The sequence below is a fragment of the Oryctolagus cuniculus genome, chromosome 6 (assembly GCF_051225735.1).
Source record: "Oryctolagus cuniculus isolate XC-2025 breed Fujian yellow rabbit chromosome 6, ASM5122573v1, whole genome shotgun sequence".
Lineage (NCBI taxonomy): Eukaryota > Metazoa > Chordata > Mammalia > Lagomorpha > Leporidae > Oryctolagus > Oryctolagus cuniculus.
In genome coordinates, this window is record NC_142872.1 from 39,873,972 (window position 1) to 39,894,615 (window position 20,644).

The window sequence follows — 20,644 nt, forward strand, 5'->3', positions numbered from 1 at the left end:
CTGGAGGATAAGAGACTAGTTCACGGAGCTCTCTCATGGCCATGGCAGTTGCAATACAGTCCCCATCACTGTCCTACTCCTTCTTCCCAGTACGCTCTGTGGCCCCCCTATGATGGTGAAAAAGCCCCAGCTCTAAGCCAGGAATTCAAGCTGAACAACGTGGCTCTAAATGTCTTTCTTTTCTGTCATCCCTTCAGAGCCCCTCCATCAGGACTCAGCTCCAGCCACACCACGCTGTGCCTGCACCCACAGGAGCTGCAGACAGGCTAGGTGAGTGACTTTCTGGGCAAGTTATTGGACCTCCATGAGCCTCAATTTTCTCTTCTGTAGAATAGGTGAAAGAATGTTATCTATCTCGTAGGAATGTCATGGAAAGTAAATCACACAAAAAAAGGCAAATGACCTAGCAGGGTACCTGGTATACAGAGGTACTTCAAAAAGCTCATGGAACAAAATAGAATTCAAGATAAATTTGTTTCAGTACAAAAGAATTTTGAAATCTATGTGTAGTTTTTTTTTTCAAAATACACATTTCCCATGAGCATTTTGAAGGCCCTCCTCTATTAAGATTTTTTGAAGATTTATTTATTTTATTTGAAAGGCAGAGTTATGGGGAGGGGGGAGATATCTTCCATCCACTGGTTCACTCCCTCAAATGGCTGCAACAGCCAGGGCTGGGCCAGGCATAAGCCAGGAGCCCAGGAGCTTCTTCCAGGTCTCCCATATGGGTGCAGGGGCTCAAGGCCGTAGGCCATCTTTCACTGCTTTCCCAGGCACATTAGGAGAGAGCTGGATTGGAAGTGGAGCAGCTGGTACCCAAGCTAGTACCCACGTGGGATGCCAGCATCACAGGCAGCAGCTTTACCCGCTACACCACACTGCAGACCCCCTATAGTACATTTTAACATTAGCCATGCTTAATAGCACGAAATCACAGTTCATCAAAGGAAGGGTACTACTCAGGGCCTTGCAGGTAGCTGGAGGCAAAGTAGGGGTTAGGAAAGGGCTCACTGAGTCAAGGCTGGGGCTGCTCCTCCTGCCCCAGGCTTATCTTCAGCAGTCCAACCACATAGCCCAGGGGAGGGCCCAAGCCCCACTCATCTTGTGACCCAGGACACAGCCAACTCCGGGATTCCTGAAATGTCAGAAATGAAGGATGCAGAGATGATGGAGCTTTGTTCCCACCGCCCATGCATAGATGGAGAAATAGAGCCCTGGGGGGGGGGGGGCAGTCTTGCCCCAAGCCACACAGTACATGGCCAGGTCAGAACTGGTCCCCGGGAGTAAGTTCTTGTTGGCCAGCCATGATTGAACACACCACCTCCTCTAAGACTTGCTGCTACCCCCTCTCTCCCTGCTGTTTCTCACGGAGCCCACCTAACTTGTGCCCAAGTGTGAGACTCATCAGGGCCAAAAATGGGGCAGCGGCTTGGGGGTTGAGCAACGGAGTATGGACAGGCCAAGTGCAAGGCTGTGTGTACCAGGCTGGCTCCAGACCTGCCCGTGGGTCTCCTGATTCCTAGGAGCTTCATGGCGTGGCTACCAGCCAGATGTGGGGAAGCATTCCTGGATGAAACCGGACAGACCTGTTTTCCCAGTTGCCTTGCTCTTCAAAGACAAGGAAGAGTTAAACTTCCAGGGCAAGGGTAAAGGAGAGGCTTGGGGACAAGTCTCCCCAGAGTGGTGAATGAACTGGGTAGTAGGTTCTGAAAGACCCTGCCCAGTAGCATCCGAGATGGGAGGCAGGATGCAGGTGGGAACGGAAAACACGCCTACCTTAGGGTTTGAAACCCTGTGCCTAAAAGAATGTGAATACGCCCCCTTCCTTCCCACTGCCATGCCACTAGGTCCTGTTGGTGGTGCCCCAAACCCAGGCACCTCAGCCAAGAGGGGACAGGACAAAGGCAGATTCTGCCCTTGGGGCCCCAAAGTCAGTCACAGAAAGAGCTGCCTCTTCTCTACCCTGCCTGCCCATGCTCTCACCCCTGGTTCACACCCCACAGCAGAGCCAGCTCTCAAAAGCCATCCTCGTCGTGTCCCGGCCACAGCCACACAAGCATGAGGGGGCCCCTGAGTCATGCGGCACCAGCCCTAGCAGGATGGCATTGCTTTTGAAGTTGAAGGCCACAGGGGTGGGGTGCAGCTGGGGGGAGATGAGTCCTTACCCCCGTCCCGGGCACACTCCCACGCCGCTCAGCCAGCCCGGGTGCAGGCAGCCTCTCAGCTCTGCCTGCGGAAAGCTTCCTGTTCTCCAGGTCAGCCCCGGTGTCGGGCAGGCCCCAACAAGACTCAGGGCTCAGCGGCTGCACAGGCGCCCTGCACAGCGGGAGCCGCTGTTAAGGTGAGCTGTAGGGAAGTGGGCAGGGGCGGGGTTCCCTTGGGATGGGGAGAAGATGCACAGAGCATGCACCTTTGGGTGGTGGCTGAGTGCCCAAGGCTTGTCTCAGCTGTGGGAGCCGCAGACCTGGCGAGTAGTTTGCTGCAGGAGGGGCTCTCTCCGGACAGCTCTTCCCTGGTGCTTGGTCAGGACAAGTGAAGAGGCAGGCAAGTGGCAGAAGTATGCTTGGCTCCCTGTGCCTGTCCAGCCCCCATCCCCAACTCCCATTCCTACCCTGCCAACAAAACCCAGGAGTCCTGTTTGGAAACTGCTGTGAAAACCAAAGTTGGGTGGGCACTGTGCTGTGGCAGGTTAAGGCTACATCCTACATCCGAATGCCTGGTTTGAATCCCGCCTGTGCCACGCTTCCCATCCAGCTTCCTATTAATGTACCCAGGAGGCAGCAGATGATGGCCCAAGTACTTGGGTTCCTACCACCCAACTGGGAGACCCAGATGGAGTTCCTGGCTCCTGACCCAGCCCCTGTTATTGTAAGCATTTGGAGAGTGAACCATTGGATGGGAGATCTGTCACTGCCTTTCAAATAAAAAAACAAAAAACAAAAAACAGTTCACTGCTTAAAATTTTCCCATTACTTCCCATAGCATTTAGGTTAAAATCTGAACTCATTACTATGACCTGCAAGGCCCCACACCATCTGAGTCCTGTCTGCTTCTCCAGAGGTAGCTCTCAACACTCTTCCTATTATTCACCAAGCTACAGTCACTCTGGCCTCCTCTCTGGGCTACAAACGTGAAATGGGGACCCACCTCAGGGCCTATCCATTTGCTGTCTCCTTCTACTTAAGATTCTCACATCAAGTGGCTCTGTCTCCTCCTCACCTGGCTTTCACTCAGATGTCACCTCCTGACCCCCAGTTTGAAGTCACATCCCTCCTAATCCCCTTCCTTATCACTCCACCCTGTTCTTTTCATGCATCTCCCATAGTTGACCCTGTGCTCCATGAAGACAGGAATTTGTGTATTGTATTCATAGATGAATCTCCAGTCCCTGGTACATACCAGGCTCAGTAAATTCCTTGGAAAAAAAAAAAAGCAAAGGATATGAAAAAGGAATGACAAGCTGAAAGCTGGAAGATTCTTAGAGCTCATCCCCTTCCTTTTTGAAGCTAGAGAATAAAGTTCCAAAAAAAAGAAAGGGACTTGCCTAAAATCACATGGCAAGAATTAAAGCCAAGTCTGTTCCTCTGACTGTGCTGCCAGAAAGAGAAGCTGTGCTCATGTATGAATCTATCATTTGAGTTCAAGTCCTAGCCGCACTGTGTGCTAACTGTGTCACCTTGGATTAGTTTCTTATCATCTCTGAGCCTCAGTCTCCTCATCTGTATGATGGGGCTGGTAAGAGTACTGCTTTCATAGGATCTTAACAAAGGCTAAATAAAATCGCACACATTAAGGTGTTTAGCACAGTGCTGGCATGTAGACAGCACTCGATGCATGCTCGTTTTTCTTGGTTTACAGGGCCAGAATCAAAGTCTGGTTTGCGGTGAGGGTGGGGTCTACCGAACCCTCTGGAGAGGCTCCAGCCAGTGCCCCGGCAGAGCAGGAAGCTGGGCTCTGGTCGAGTCTAAGCTTGCTGGCCCAGCCACGGGCTGTTCTGGGAAGCTGCGAGCAGGTGCTTGTCTGGGGTGGGGCCTCATGCTCCTTGGCTCCCCAGGCCCAGAGAGAAATCTGCTGTGGGTGAAGGTGCACATTTGTAAGAGGGCACACACATGTACTCAGGAGGCCTTGCCTGAGTAATGATGTGGGTGCATTAGTTGTGTGCACCTGTTTGTGAATGGAAACTTTTAGAACATAGGTGGAAATCAAAGTGCCCCTGTGTAACTCTGAACCCATTTCACACATGCAGAAGGTGGTTCACATAGGCTCTCCTGTGTGGCTCTGGGCGAACGGCTTAGCTTCTGGAATCCTCTCAGTTGCCCTGCTTCCTAAGAGCATTTCGAGAATGAGGCTAGTTAAGGCACTTCTGTGCTGAGTCCAGCATGGGTCATGGCTTTCCACAAATACTCCTCGGTATTGTTATTTTTTAGCTGCTGGCTTACAGTGTTACTGTTGAGTGTGGAGGGTGGAACCCTGCAGGCATGTTGCCATGCCATGCCCACTCTGTTCTGCTGCGGGCTGGTTGTCTAGAAACTCAATGCCTAGGACTTCAGGAGGCCCTGGCACAGGTCACCCTGTGTCCCAGCGTGGCTTTTCAGAATCTTGATTCTGACATGTAGAAACCTGATGGTTGTAACATGCGTGGGTTTAGCCATTGATAAAAGTCTGAGCACCATGCATGGAGCAGTGCTCTGAGATCTTTGCTCATTTTCTTGGTTAGCTATTCCAGAAGGTGGAGAGCTCTATGACACTGGGGGAACACCAGCAGAATCCTGGGGGCCCCTGGAGAAGATATGTGCCCTTGAGGGGAGACAAAGCATTCCGAAGTCCCTTGCAGCTGAACGGGCGTGCTCCTTTGGCCTGTGCTTGTCTGGTTGCTGTCAGGTACACCAGGAGCCCCCTCGAAGGCAGTGAAGAGCTTTCCTCTGGCTGCTGACCAGGGCTGTGCACTCACCGATGCTTGTGCAGCAAAAGTGCAAGAAGCTGATCCCTGACCTGGCTCTCAGCAATCCTCATGCCCTGTGTAGCCTTGGTCAAGGAAGGCACCAAGCCTGGTTGGACCTCCCTCCTCATCTGTGTGTGTACCCACTGGTGTCGCTCCCCCTCTTCGTGGAGGAACGACACAGGACCCTGCGCTGTTCTTTTGTCTGCTCGGCCCTTCCCGGGTTTGCTGCTGGTCCTTCCCGGGTTGGCTGCCGATCCCTCCACCTCCGTGGAGGGGCGGCTCCCCCTGCCACTTTCCCCACTTGCGCGGGGGAGTGGCACACCGCCGGCCGGCTCTCTCGGGGGCTGCTCAGATGTTATCCGGATGTTCCTGGTGCATGTTGTCTCTCTCCTCCATTATAGTCCTCTTCCACCAATCCCAACTCTGCTACCCACACGCCGAGCACGCTGCTCTCCTCCAACCAGGAGCAAGATCAGCTCCTGCAGCTTGTCAAGTTGGTGAGAGGCAGCTGTGTAGAAGTTGTTTACTCCTCTCCCAGCACCATATTGTGGGAGAGCAGATGCATAGAATAAGTCTTAATTCCAGTAACTTAGTCTAGCCCGAGTTGCTCCCCACAACTGGGGCTGGGGAGTGGGAACGGATGGGTGGGTCCAAGCCCTCTATAAGCAGCTCAGTGCAGACTGTGCAGCTGGCAGCAGAGGGGGAGCCTGGGCCCTGCCCACAGGTGTGTCCCTTACCCTGGGAGGGTTTGCAAACTGGGCTAGGTGACCTCCCAGAGCCCTTCCAGATCTCACAAGCAGTGACTGACAGGCCGCAGCCTCCATGCTTTGTGGTCTGCATTGTGAAGGCATTTTAAGTTCTAAATGGCTGTGGCTCTGTGACGGAGTCCATTCCTTCTGTGGGGAACCTGAAAGAACTCAAAGCCAAGGGGTGCCATTGTGGCATGGGGGGTTAACATGTGACACTGGCATCCCATATGGGAGTAGCCTCAGTCTGTGGCCATCTGAGGAATGAACCAGTGGGTAGAAGAAATCTCCTTCTTCTCCTCTCTTTCTCTCTCTCTCAGTCTTTCAAATGAATAAAATAAATCTTTAAAAAAATAGAATTCACAGCTGAATCAATTTTTTACTAAAAAAAAAGATAGCTCTTACCAGATTTATTCAAAATTCCTAAAAAGACTCTAGCACAGAGCAGTGACGCCATCCTCTCTTATGAGCCAATACCGTCCCTTTTCTCAGGTGCATCACAGATTAATTAGTGGCCCACATAATACTCCTCTGCTCTTTTACCCCCAATCTCTCAGATAAGAGAGACTGAGGTTCATGTGGCAAGCCCAAGGCCACCCACAGAGGTAGTGGCTGGCTTGAGAACAGACAACTACATTTCCTGAACCTGGAACCAATGGAGAGCCTCCCACAGACAAAAGAGCCACTATTTGGTTCCTGTGGGTCTGAGACTGTTCACCCCCCCCCCCCTTCTCAGTATGAGAGCACAGTGGGTTTGCTGTCTCACTCCATCTCCAGCCCCGGCCCCCTAGCTCGTTCAGTGCTAGGGCTGGCTCTGTGGCTCTTTCTAAAGCATCCTAAACATGAGGACGAAAGCTTTTTCCTGAGTGTCAGAAGCTTAAAGTGAAGGGGATGGTACAGGATTAGGAAGGAATGTGCCTCTGAAACCAAATAAAAACCGTAAGGAAAAGGATTATGACATTCTAGGTATCAGCTGGTCAGGAAAATAATTTTCCCCCTTAGTAGTAGGGAGCCATTGACAGTCTTTGAGAAGCAGCAGGACCAGAGCAGAGCTTTCTTCTGGAAAAGGTAATCTGACATCAGATCAAATGGGGGGATTTTCCCATTCAAGGCTCCCACTGTGGTGTGGACTGTACTTGAACACCGGCTCTATTGTTTAAAGCCAGCTGGAATTTCCTGTGGGTAGGGAAGCTTAATTTCTTCCAGAGCCTTGGGTGAACACTTGGGTCATTTGTTAGTGTGTAGGCAGCCACTACTGGGTTCTCTAAAGCAAAGGTCAGAGAACTGGATATGGGCAGGAGAAAGGCTGAAGGCTGGAGAAGCTGATGGGTTATATGACCTTGGGGAGCCACAGAACCTCGCCTGAGCCTCAATTTACCTGTCTGTAAAGTGGAGATAATAGTAGCTACTCCTACCCACTTCCCAGGGCTACAGGGAAGACAGGTAATATGACAGGTTGATAGGGAAGACAGGCACAGAGCAACAGCTTATTAGGACCACTAATGGCTGGTAAGTGGCCGCCTGAGTGGCCAGCCAGACCAAGAGAGATGTCTGTGAAACTGGACTTGCCTAGCCTAGAATTATTAGAAAGAGAAATGACTAGAAAGTACCATGTCCTAGGACATGGTACCTGGGGCTCCCATTCTTTATTCATCTCCATATGATTTTAGGAATGATGCCGTGTAACTTTAAAAAAATGTGTATTTATTCGTTTAAGGGGCACAGAAGGAGAGCTCTCCCATCCAATGGTACACTACCAAATGCCCATAATGGCCAGGATTGGGCTGGACCAAAGTCAGGAGCTGAGAATACAATCTCCCATATGGGTGGCGGGAACCCAATTTCTGCTGCCTCCCAGGGTCTGCATGAGCAGGAAGCTGGAGTCAGAAACTACAGCTGAATATGGAACCCAGCTAATCCAATATGGGTTGCAGATGTCCCAAGCTGTGTTTTACCTGCTAGGCCTTATTCTTATTGTTATTGATGACAGAAATGATTCTGTCTCCTATCTGTATGGTAATCTATACATTTTATTTAAAAAAAAAAAGGAAAGATTTATTTACTTATTTGAAAGAGAGAGAAAGAGAGAGACCTTCCACCTGCTGGTTCACTTCCCCAGGGCTGAGCCTGGCTGAAGCAAGGAGCCAGGAGCTTCATCTAGGTCTCCCACGTGGGTGCAGGGGCCCACAAACCTGGGCCATCTTCAACTACTTTCCCAGGTCATTAGCAGGAAGCTGGATTGGAAGCAGAGCTTCTGGGAGTTGAACTGGCACCCAAATGGGATGCTGGTGCTGCAAACGGTGGCTTGACCCACTGTGTCACAGCACCAGCCCTGATCTATATGTTTTCTTTTTTCTCTTTTTTATTTGACAGGTAGAGTTATAGACAATGAGAGAGAGAGAGAGACAGAGAGAGAGAGAGAGAGAGACACACACAGAGAGAAAGGTCTTCCTTCTGTAGGTTCACTCCCCAAATGGCTGCCACGGTCAGCGCTGTGCCAATCCGAAGCCAGGAGCCAGGTGCTTCCTCCTGGTCTCCCATGAGGGTGCAGGGGCCCAAGCACTTGGGTCATTCCCACTGCCCTCCTGGACCACAGCAGAGAGCTGTACTGGAAGAGGAGCAACCGGGACTAGAACCTGGTGCCCATATGGGATGCCAGCGCCGCAAGCAGAGGATTAACCAAGTGAGCCCCGGCACCGGCCGCAATCTATATGTTTTCAAAAAACTTTTGCATACATTTTCTCAATTGATCTTTGGATAAGGGATATAGTACTGGATATAACTAAAAGGTACAGAAGTGGGATCTGGAACCAGGCCTGTGTTCAAATCCTAGCTCTTATGTTTACCAACTGGAGGCCCTAGGAAATTAGTTAACCACTCTGTTCTCAGTGAGAGGAAGGAGATAATTTCTCTATCTCTATTTCTCTCTCTCTCTCTCTCCCTCCCTCCCTCCCTCCATCCCTCTCTGTGTGTGTGTGTGACTCTGCCTTTCAAATAAATAAGTAAATCTTTAAAAAAAATTTTTTTAAAGAGCTACTATCTGAAAGTTTTACTTGATGGTTTGACATTTAATACCTGCAAGGCAACTCATAAGTGCTCAATAGATGCTAATGATTGTCAATTTATTTTTTCATTTATTTTAAAAGCAGAGAGAGAGAAAGAGATTGATCTTCCACCTGCTGGCTCATTCCCCAAAGGCCCAAAACATCCAGAATTGGACTAGGTCTAAACCAGGGTTCTGGAACTCAGTGTGGCTCTTCCACATTGGTGCCAGGGACCCATGCACTTGAGCCATCACTGCTGCCTTCCAGGGTGCACATTAGCAGGAAACTGGATTGGAAGCAGAGTAGCCGGGACACAAACCCCAGCACACCCGTATGGGATGTTGGCATCCAAAGCAATGGCTTAAGCCGGCGCCGTGGCTCAATAGGCTAATCCTCCACCTTGCGGCGCCGGCATACCGGGTTCTAGTCCCGGTCGGGGCGCCGGATTCTGTCCCGGTTGCCCCTCTTCCAGGCCAGCTCTCTGCTGTGGCCAGGGAGTGCAGTGGAGGATGGCCCAGGTGCTTGGGCCCTGCACCCCATGGGAGACCAGGAAAAGCACCTGGATCCTGGCTCCTGCCATCGGATCAGCGCGGTGCGCCGGCTGCAGCGGCGGCCATTGGAGGGTGAACCAACGGCAAAAGGAAGACCTTTCTCTCTCTGTCTCTCTCTCTCACTGTCCACTCTGCCTATCAAAAAAAAAAAAAAAAAAAAAAAAAAAAGCAATGGCTTAACCCTTCAGCCACAGTACCTGCTCCATTGTCATTTAAAGACTCATTATTATAATGTTAAATAGATTAAAACAGACCAGTTATGATATCTCTGAGAGGGGAGCCCAGGGTCCCCTCCGCTACTCGTTGCCCTTTTTCCTTCTGACACAACCTTGAGAGAAGCCCAGACATCCCAGGGGGACCTTGTTGAGGGCATGGTCCATCTCTGCTTGGTACCGATGGGAGGACCATGCTCAGGAAATGGAAGGGATTGTTTTAAGTCACATGTTGGTGGGTATGAGGTGGTCAGAGAGGAAGCTCAGTGAAAACAAAGGTAGAAAACATCCTGGACCCCTACGGCAAAACAGACCTCTGATCTTGTGTGTCGGTGGCATGTGACTTGTCTATTGGTGGCAGAATCAGAACCAGGATGCAGGCTCCGTACGCTTTGTGCTGGATCAGCTGCTCCCCACAATCCAGCTCTACTCCCTTCCTGGGTGCTCCCTAGGATCTCACAAAACTGCCTTCTCACCCAACAGCCAGGAAGCTACTGCAGGGAGCAGGAACCTGGCTTTGGAGGCAGACCTTGTGTCCTGCCTTGTGGTTACCCCAAGGAGCATGGCTTAGCCTACCCAAACCTCAGTTTCTCTATTTGTGAAGTGTTGGTAGCAACACTTAGCACATTGGAGGATTTAGTGAGCACATGCATGGAAAACACATGACACAGTGCCAGGCATGCAGGGTGTGGATAAAGGGTTGTAACTGTGACCATTACAGGAGATGCTGGGAAAATATGCATGCAGTAAGGAGATTCTCTGTATGTGCTTGTCCTCACCCAGGCTCAGGAACTCCTTACAGGAGCAGCCAGCCCTACATGCACACACACACACACACACACACACATAAGTATGCAATACATACATGCCTGTGCATACATGTGCACATGCATTCACACATGCCTACACGCATGTACACACACACATGTGCACGGGCATACATACAGGCATACACCCACAAGGGGTCTCTGTGACATTCCTTCTCTCCTTGCACTGATTTGCAGCGAAGCTCAGGCAGCCACTTAGCAGCATGAAAATAGTAACAGATGTGATCTCATTCAGAGTTTGACAGGGGCCAGGGGGGTGGGTATGAGGCGATCAGAGAGGAAGGTCAGTGAAAACAAAGGCAGAAAAGATCCTGGACCCCTATGGCAAAACAGACCTATGATCTTGTGTGTGCTCTGCCCTGACACATGGGAGGGGTGGCAGCCTCTCTAGTTCCAGTGCGTGCCATCTTTAAAATGGGGCCATGCAGCACAGCTCTTCTCTCTGCCCCACTGGCCATCCCTGTGGCCACCGACAAAAGAATGCACCCCCTCCTGCTTGGTCCTGAGAAGTCGCTGGGCAGAAGCTTCTCTGGGTTCCTTGTCCGTGACACCACTAGCCACCGGAGCCACTCCTGGCCAAGTTCTGCCTCTAATTCAGGCACCCCCCAGGAGGAAGAGTGTCTACCGTGATGGCCACATGCATGTGTTAGCCATCTATATACTCAGGCTCTGGAGGGAGGCAGCCTGCATTTGAGTCCTGCCTTGGTTCCTTGCTGGTGGTGTGTGACCCTGAGCCAGTCAAGGCCCTGACTGACCCTCAGTAATGAATGTAATCATCATGCCATTGGTGGATCCAGATTAAGATGAAGGACATGTGGTGTTGGACACAGGGCCTCCATGAGGAGCTGCTGGGGAGGTGACAATTCAGGGACCGGAGCCGTGCTTTCTAGGTATGACATCATAGGGCCTAGCGGGGTGCCCCGCGAGAGCCCTCAGCAAATCCCTTGGTTCTGTGGGGCCTCCACGCTTCCCTCTGAGAATTGGGAATAGACCCTGATGTCCTGCTCTGACAAGTGAACCTTCCATTGAGCTGTGGTCAAATGATGCCCTAAACTTGGTGAGGTTTGAGACTAGGAATTGCTTCGAGAGGTCACAGCTGCCCTTTATTGAATATTTACTATGTGCCAGGCCCTGTGGTAAGCACTTGGCACACATTCTCTCTCTTCAGCGAGCTTACAGCAACCCTATAATTATCCTCATTTTGCAAATGAGATAAATGAGACAGAGAGGTTACCTAACTTCCAAGTTCACAGCACTAATATGTGGCCAGGCCAGGATTAAAACACAGGTCACCTGTGTGTCTGCTGAACATTCCCCGACCCGCCTCCCCAAGCCCAGGCAGGGAAGCAGCAATTGGGAAGGGGTTAAGTTATAAGGTTCCTCCCTCACACCCGGGATCAAGTGAGCAGGAATCCTCTCACATCAGCAAACAAGGTTCTCAGCAAAGGCTCTGCTTCCAGTCCTCCCGCTTGCTCCCATTCCCTCTGGCCTGGCCCAGCCCAGCCCTGCTGTCTGTCTTATCCCCTCAAAGCAGAACAGCCTAGGACAAAGCCAGGCAGGTGGGCAGGTCACAGCAGGTGTGGAGCTATGTTCTAGCAGTGGGGCAAGACAGGCAGTTCCGCTGTCTGAGCCCTGGTGGTGCTGCCCAGGCTGGCCAAACCTGACCGCAGGGCCAGAGGCACGAGAGGGGTTGGCAATGATTTGGGGGCACTCTGATGTGACCCAAGGTGCCCACCAATGTGACAGAGGCAAAGCAGAGTTTGCGATCCTGGCCAACACTCTGTGTTCCACATTCAAGCCCCCTGGGCCCTGTCCACACTTAACTATGACCTCCAGCTTTCTCCTTGACAAAGCTGGTTGTTGAATGAAGCCCCGTGGATGCCACCATTGTGAACCCCTGAGGGGTAAGAGTTTAAAAAATGAATATTCCCAGGCCCTCCCCAGGTCTACTGAATCAGAATCCACAGGGGTGGGGCTCAGGAATAGGTGTGAACCAGTTCCCTGCGAGATTTGGGAGGGGCTGGATCCGCAGAGCAAGGTCACCAGCTCATTCTTTGTGACCCTGCCTCCCTGCCCAGTTGGCCTAATCCCAGGAAAGACTCCAGTCTTTGAGAAGTTTCTAAGCTAGCGAAGTGACTCTGAAATGTATTAAACTCCTCGCTTCTATCCTCAAGAAGTCTGACCAGGCAGGGCTGCTGTGGGACTCAGAGCGGGAGTCTCATTTTTCTCAGTAGGTGGTCCACACCAGCCCTCAGGCAAAGCAGACACCAGGTTATCTCCAAAACCAAGCAGGAAAGTAGACAGGAGAGAGAAAGCAGCAAACCGGATTCCCACACCTCACTTCCCAGACCAGGAAGTCCCTGGGTCTGCACCTGTCATTGTTCGTCAGTATCTTTTCATCTTCCTGAGAACAGGAAGACCTCTGTCTGTCTGTCTCCCAGGCAGAGTCTCAGCCCTGTGGCCTGTGCTCTAGCTGCAGTAAATAGAACTGAATCTGAAAACAGAAGAGTTCCATCCACCTGCGCATACCCCGTGACTCAGCAGGTCCACTCCTAGGCATGTGAACAACGGCAGTACACATGTATTTGCCAAAATTTTCAGCCCAAGAATGGTCCTAGCAACACAACTTATAATAGCCTGATGTGGGAAATGATTCCAGCATCCAGCAAGAGTAGAATAAGAAAACTGTCATATGATCATATAATGGAATAGTATACAGCAAAGAAAGCAAGTGAGGGTTCTGGATAATGATACAGAGGAATCCCACTCGTATAATGTGGGGTGAGAGAAGCCAGATTTAGAAGAGTACATTTCAACTAAATCAAGTTTAAACGCAGGAAAACACATCTTTAGATGAGACCAAGATACAGTCACCTGGAATGAGGGGTGAAGTTAGTGACTGAAGGGGCCACAAAGGGTGTTCTGGAATGAAGCAGTGTTCTACTGATTTCTGGGACCTGGTTGGTTCTGGAAAGGTCATTGAGATGCATACATATGACTTGTGAACTTTTCTATATGTATATCATATTCCTTTAAAATCACTTTTAAAGGACCTCAAAATAGACTTTATTATTAAAAAGGAGCTTATTGGGGGTGGGGATTTAATGTAGAGGTTAAGATGCCACTTGGGACATGCACATCCCATGTCAGAGTGCCTAGGTTCAAGTCTGCGCTGTGCTCCCAAATTCTATCTTCCTACTAAGGTGTGCCCTGGAAGGCAGCAGGGCGCCTTCAAGAACTTGGGTCTCTGCCCCCCAGTTGGGATTGAATTCCCAACTCCTCGCTTCAGCCTGGGCAGCCCTGGCTACTGTGGGCATTTGGGGAGTGGATCAGTAGGTGGAAAATCTCTCTCCCTGTCTTAAATAAATAAATACATTTAAAATAGCGAATACATTTAAGTAACAAATGCATTGTAACTACCTGCAAATTGTATGGCATCTTGGACTCTCCCTGCCCCAGGAAGCAGGAAGGAGACAGTTCTCAGAAACCAAAAAGCATGGGAGCTGTGCCAGGCTCACCAGGGCTGTGGAAACCTGCCTCAGCACTTCCCTCCCCTCCCCCACCCAGCTGCCCTCTGCATGGCCAGGAGGGCAATGGCAAGTCCACTTTCCAGTGGGTTCCCAGCTTTAGCAGAGTTCCAGTTGACTGGAGTTTATTTTAGTTTAAGCAGCATTTTTCTGTCCTCAGAGCACTTTTCTCACTTTCTTATTTTATTCCCCCAAAAGCTCTGTGAGAGAAGCAAGGAGTCTTTCCATTATACTGAGGTTTGCCCAAGGCCTTACTGCTGGCAAGCAGCCTGGTCAGGAAAACATGAGGCTTCAGGCACCACGTCCACTACTGCACCGCGGATGGGCTCTTCCCAGCGCTGATGACCACGTGCTGTCCTGCCACTGGCAGCTTACAGAGGGGAAAGGCGGAGGGTCAAAAGGGCCAAATATCTTGCCCAAGATCAGCAGCCTTGCCATGTGGAGTGCAGATAACCAACGGCCTGTTTTATGCAAGTCCACACCCTGAACCACTGGCCCAGTGCTCACCACAGAGCTGGACATCAGATGGAGTCCCCTGGTGCCTGTGGAAACACAGGTCCCCTGAGACTCTCAGACTCTTCCTACTTTTGTAGACTTAGGATGGGGCTGAGGAATTAGTACTTTAAAAAAACAAAAACAAAACGTCCTAGGCCTTTGAAAAACTTGGCTCAGAACCAGGCTGCCACTGGACTATGACAGTAAAAAAAAAAAAAAGAAAAAGAAAAAAAAAAAAAGGTAAAGATAAAGTTTAATTTAGAAACTTCCAGCTTAGCTCACTGGATCTCCTAATTTCTCCTAATTAGTTCTCCTAATGTCAAAATACTGCCCTGAAAGGCACCTGAGGCCCGCCTGGCTGGCCAGCCAAATGTCACCAGTGAGGTGGGGCAGTGACTGGCAAGGGCACCAGGAGGGCTCCTGGGGGAGTCGCGAATGTCTGCTTTTTGCTCTGGCTGCTGCTTTGCCGCTGTGTGAGTGGCTGTCAAAATACTGTATCAAAATCCGCCAGCTCAGACTCATGGTGCATGCCTTCTGCTTTCAACTGTATAAAAACAGGTGGGCAGGGAGTCGACTGACCACTTGTCAGACACGGCACAAGGGATCCTTGCACCGCGCAGACAAGGCACCGTGGAGCCCACGGGCTTCCTCTAATTATGCACTTGACAGGAGTTTGCCATTCTAGGATTTGAATTTGCCCAGGTGTGGGGTGATTGTCTGAGTTGAGTCCCAAGACCTCAGGAACCTGCAAATCTCACAGAGCGGCTGACATGCGTGAGCTCTTGGCACATGCTGGCGACACAGGGCTTTCTGTGCAGTGATCCACGGCAGCTCTGTAGGGCCGACGGCATTGCTCACCCCTCACAGAGATGAAGTCTAGTGCCCAAGGTCACAGAGGTCGAAAGTGGCCAGCTTGGCACTGGAACTCCGACACCCCGGCTCCAGAGCTCCATGCTCAGCCATGGCGCCATCCTGACAGCAAGCCCCACCTCTTCCCCTGCCAAGCTTCAAAGGGTCCAGAATCATCTACTGTGCACCCTTCCGCCTTGCATTTGTCGGGATGCCCCTGAGGGCAGGGGATGCTGCAGGGACAGGCAGCAGTTCTGACAGCGGACACGTGAGCACACGCAAGCCAACACGCACACGCATGCTGACGTTACCCCACAGCTGGCGTGTCTCATCCTGCTCGGCTTGTGCCCTGGCCAACTGCTGTGGGCACTGGAGCCGAACGGAACGAGACAGCTCTCCACTGCGGGCTCCCCGCCCCCAGCCAGCCGGGGAAGGACAGCTGTCGTGTCGCTACCACCTGAGGCTGCCTTGCAGGGGCTGCTCTCGTCTCAAGAATGGAAAAAGAGGGGGCAGGGCAGGGATTGCCCTCTTCTGCAGACGCCAAACTGCAAAATGCTGAAGGCATCACCCCTTTTGGGGGGAGAGGGTTTCAGAAGATGATCTGCTCATCAATGGGTAGTGGAGTGCCAGGCACTGTGGTTAGGCAAGAGGAGACAGTAAGATATCTTAACCTTCGGATGGGACCCCCTCTGCAAATGCACACTGCATCTACCTACCCGAGGTGCTCTTTGAGTTAGAGTCCTTTAGCAATCCTCCAATATCTACAGAGTAAAGCCACGCTCCTGTGATGACTCTGCAGTCCTCGTGTTTCCAGATGTCCATGGAATAGTTTTGCATGCCATCCTCTCTCTGGCATTTACTTCAAAATCATCAGGTAGGGGAGGAGTTGGTGGAGGTATAGAAGAGATGGGATTGCCCAAGGCGGGCAATGGGGGTTCTTTCCAGACTGCATTGCTTATGTTTTTGTAGGTCTTTCATTTCTCATTAGTACATTATATATAAATTACATGTTTTTTTAAGAAATCCATGCTTCTTGGCCTGACACCCAGGACTGCAATGACCTGGCCCCATCCCACCTCTGAGGCCACGCCTCCAAATGTCCCCCCTCACTCATCGATTCCCACACACATCTTCTGGTTCCCTCTCTTTCCGTGGCCCTGCCATGCCTTTGCACATGCTCTTGTCTCTCTGTGGAATGCCTTTCTCGCTTCGCTTTCCTTACTTAACTCTCAATCCGCCTTCAAAACTGATGTCCAGTGCCTGTTCCTCCAGGAATCATTCCCTGAAGCTACTGTGGCTTCTCTGGGCCCCCATGCCTGCCTGAGTTTGTCTGTGTTTTACCACTGCCTTCAAGGTACTAAACCCTCCATGTACGGGCCTGCCTGCACCAACTGAATCTCCGAGGGCCTGACACATCGTAGGAGCCCCACTGAACTAAGTGTCTGCTAAGGGAATAGAAGCTGTGTGACTTAGAGGAGATGACTTGACCTTTCTGAGTCTCTTCACCCTCACACTGACAACAGCAACAACAGAAAGAAATGGTGGAGGATAATGAGGACAGCCATGCAGAGCAGAAGATGGGGGAAGGTGACAGGCACCTACAGGGAATTCTCTTTTTGCCATTTAAAGGCCATGTTTACAAATAGCTCACTGCTGAGTGCACACAGACCCTGGACACCACTGCTAACTGGTTCCGTGACTTTAGGCAAAAATACTCAAAACCTGTGGTTGCATCTGTGAAATGGGGCCAATGATTCTTCAAAGCGAGACATCAGGGAGCTCCTGAGAACCCTTCCAGTTGTTCCATTACAGATGTCCGCAGACTCACTGGCAAAAGTGATGATGGTGTGTGTGTGGGTGGGTGGGTGGGTGTCTGTGAGTGTGTTAGAGGGTATGGGAGAAGGGTTGACTGACTGGGTGATGTGCTTTGAAGGGTGGCTGACAGCCTCGTGGTCAGCCTCATTGCAGAGTCCCTATTGCCTCCAGGGGATATGGGCTGATCCACTGGCCTTCAAGACTGACCGACTGTGCACAACAGAAACCAGAAACATCACCTGAACTGGACTAGGCAAAGTGAGGTGCAGAAAAGCCAAAGACCTGATTTGTGTCCTGCCTGCCCCACTTCCTGTGTGATCTTATCACCAGCTTTCTCCAGTGGGGCTGACTCAGTGCACCCCTCTGCCCTGGACTCTATCTGTGACTGGGCTGGTGCTCCCACATGGTCCCACTCAGCAGCAGTTCTCAGCTATGAATCAGAAATGGAGCTACACACATTCACTCAATAGAAACGCGATGAGCTCTTTTACGTGCCAGGCCCTGTGCTGGCAATGGGCGCCAGGACAGTGAGCAAGGCAGGCCCCCGGCTTCTATCTTAGCAGAAAAGATGATAGCAAACCAAAATTACGCAAGGAATTAATCATTATAATTGAGGTCAGTCTTGGGAAGGAACACTTTTGAGGTGCTAGGAGATGACACCCGCCCTAGGAGGGAGCAAGAAGAGCCCATTAATTGATGACTGTGAACATAATAAACAAGGCCTTGTGCACTGCACGCATGAATCTACATGCATTACCTCATTTCATTCTCACATTACTTCTCTGAGGAAAGAAGTATGAGTATACCCATTTTCAAATCAGGAAACTGTTTTTAGAGAAGTTGAGGCGTTAAGTCACACAACTAACAGTAACTGGGATTTAGACCTACCCTCTTCTTTGTAAACCTGTCTATGAACCTCTATTGTAAATGCAAACATTATTACTGGTAGTTGTAGAAATTCTTGTATTGAGCTCCTCAGCTACCTCAGTTTGTGCTGGTGACACAAGTGAACAACCCATGGGAAGCTTGCAGAGGTTATGTCTGTCACTATTGCAAAGAACCAAAAAGGCAGGACCTATCCAGGGAATACAGGTGGGTCCCCACCTGTACTAACCCCATCAACCACCGAGGCACACACTGGTGTGTCCTGAGGCTTAGCCCCTTCCCTTGTGACACCTGGGAGACCCCTAGGGGAGAGAATGCAGGGAGCAGAGCATGGCAGGACAGGTGCAGAGGGAATCTGGCCGCCCTGGGCTGTAGAAAGCACAGGTGGGGCTGCAGGCTCTCGTGTCCCACTGTGTCTATTCCCTGGGCCCTCAAGGATAAGACCACATGGGATTAAAAGAGGGGTCCGGATGAGACCTGGCTTGATTCACCATGGTTCCTCCCCCATTTTGCACATGAGGAGACTGAGGCCTGGGGAGCTAGCGGCAGAAAGGGAACTTGCTGTTTACCTCGGCTCTGCACCTTCCTGCAGAAAGGCTCCCATGCGCCGCAGAGTGCTGGGGGGAGACCCAAGCTGGCCTCTGACTGGGACATGGGACGTTGAGCCATGCTGGCTCCTTGTATGCAGAATGGGGACAATGGCTCCTGCTCCTTATGCAACAGAGTTGTCAGGATGCTAGTGACCATCCATTTTATTTTACACCTAGAGAAAAAGGCTCAGAGACATCGAAACTGGCCTGAGCTGCACAGCTAGTGAGTCAGAGACGTAACTGATGAAATTCTCTTTTCACCCTGCCTGGCCTTGACAACTCAAAACCCTCCGAAGACCACACAGCCCTCAGCATGGTCCCAGGACACAGGGCCCACTCCATGAGCATCAGTGGTGGTGAAAACTAGCACTGGCCCACACAGAGGCCATCTCAGCTGGCCCAGCCTCAGCTCCCCACTTGGAAAGTGAAGCAGAAGGGCTAAACACGCTCACGTCCCAAGCTGCCTCTCCACCTCCTTCCTCTCCTGAGTCTAGGCACCTGCTCTTACCAAGCCCTTGGTGATCCTGGGAAGGCCTCACTGCTCCCTGCACTGGGGCTAACAGCACCGGCCCCCTCCAGGGGGGCTCGACCCTGGCCCCGGGCTGGGGCGTTCCACTTGAGCGCTCCTGCCTCCAGAGATAGGCATCAGATTCCTGCTTCCCCCAAGAAAGGCCAAGGAGCTGCCCCCAACTCCGCACCCCACACCCACCCTAGTGCCTTTCACAGCCCCTGGTGATTCTGCATGTCCCCATTTTACAGTCAGGGAAGCTAAGGATCTAACCTGGGTGCCCACTGGGCTGACCAGGTGATCTGACTCTCCCTGAGGTGCCCCTCCTGCTCACCAGGTAGCTCTGTCTAGGATAGGACCTCCGTGACCCCTGGACACACAGAAGCCAGAGCCTGCGAGTCCCTGGCTCCAGCACTTCCCCCTGAAACAATTCCCCCCTGAGAATTCCTGAGAGCCTGAGCAGAGGATTTGATTCTCCCAGGGATAAGAGTCCAACTTTCCACACATGCAAATATGACCTTGCTCCTCCACAAGATCAAAGTCCTAACCTTGTCCGTTCCTGCGCCTCAATCCCCAGCCCCCAGGCACAGGCTGGATCCATCACTGGCTTCTTTCAATGTTCCCAGGTGAGCCAGACCCAGGTGTCCCTTCCTGCCCCCCGCCCCCCTGCCTGTCCCAGCCATCTCCTGCCTCCTTCTCCACCTTCCAGGAGCCCCAGCACTGGCCTGCTCTGCGCCCGGGCATAAGAGTGAATTGGCTGTGCAACCTCCTGCCCTACAACTCCTCATCCTCCAGCAGCGCTTACCTGTGCCCTTCAGGTCAGCGAGGCTGCCCCCGAGAGGAGCAGGCTGCTGGGCTGGAGCCCCTCTCACAGGCTCAGGAGGCGTCAGGAACAGGAGACGGAGCAGGAAGGCGCTCAGCGCAGCCCGCAGCCCGAGAGGCTGCTGAGAAAGTTGAAGTAGGTGTGTCCCAGCCCAGGAGGAGGAGGAGGAAAAAGGAGGTGGGAGAATTGAGGCGGATCATCCCCTCCTGCCAGCTCTCCGCTCAGAGAGAGAGGGAGGAGGAAGCCAACTGGTTTGTGGCCCAGAGCTCACGGTGCAGAATCGAGTCATGGAAAATGACGGCTGGGAAGGAGCCGAGAAATCAGGCTGGTCTGCGCCTCCCTTCTCGGTTTCACGCAGGGATAAACTGAGGCCATGCACAGGTGGTGCCGCCCAAGAGCACACAGAGACCCCCAGGGCCCACGTTCTCCCCTCTTCTCCCACTGCAGACCTGAGGCTGAGACCACAGGCACTCCCCACCCCCGCGCCCAGCCCTCTAATGCCTGGAGCCCTGAAGGTCTGGTTTTGGCTCTGCCACCTACCAGTCCATCACCTTGGGTGTTACTTAATCTGAACCCCAATTTCCTTTCTGGAAAAAAGGGGGATAAAACTAGCTTCCACTTCAGGGATCTGCTATGGAGATTAAATGGGATAAAGGCTGATAAAAGGCACTGTGCTGAGAAAGTCCTCCATATTGCTTTTGTTTTGTTTTAAGATATATTTATTTATTTGAAAGGCAGAGTTACACAGAGAGAGCGGGAGAGAAAGAGATCTTCTATTTGCTGGTTCACTCCCCAAATGGCTGCAACAGCCAGGGCTGGGCCAGGCGGAA

At 51.6% G+C, this 20,644-nt stretch overlaps 1 protein-coding gene across 1 annotated transcript in view; it reads right to left on the bottom strand.

Moving 5' to 3' along the window:
- Window positions 1–20,038, bottom strand: part of FAT2 (FAT atypical cadherin 2) — an 84,334-nt gene extending 64,296 nt beyond the window's left edge. The window contains exon 1 of the mRNA XM_008255280.5: window positions 19,797–20,038. The gene's annotated coding sequence lies outside the window, so the exon portion shown is untranslated. The remainder of the gene's footprint in view (window positions 1–19,796) is intronic.
- Window positions 20,039–20,644: the final 606 nt, after the last annotated feature.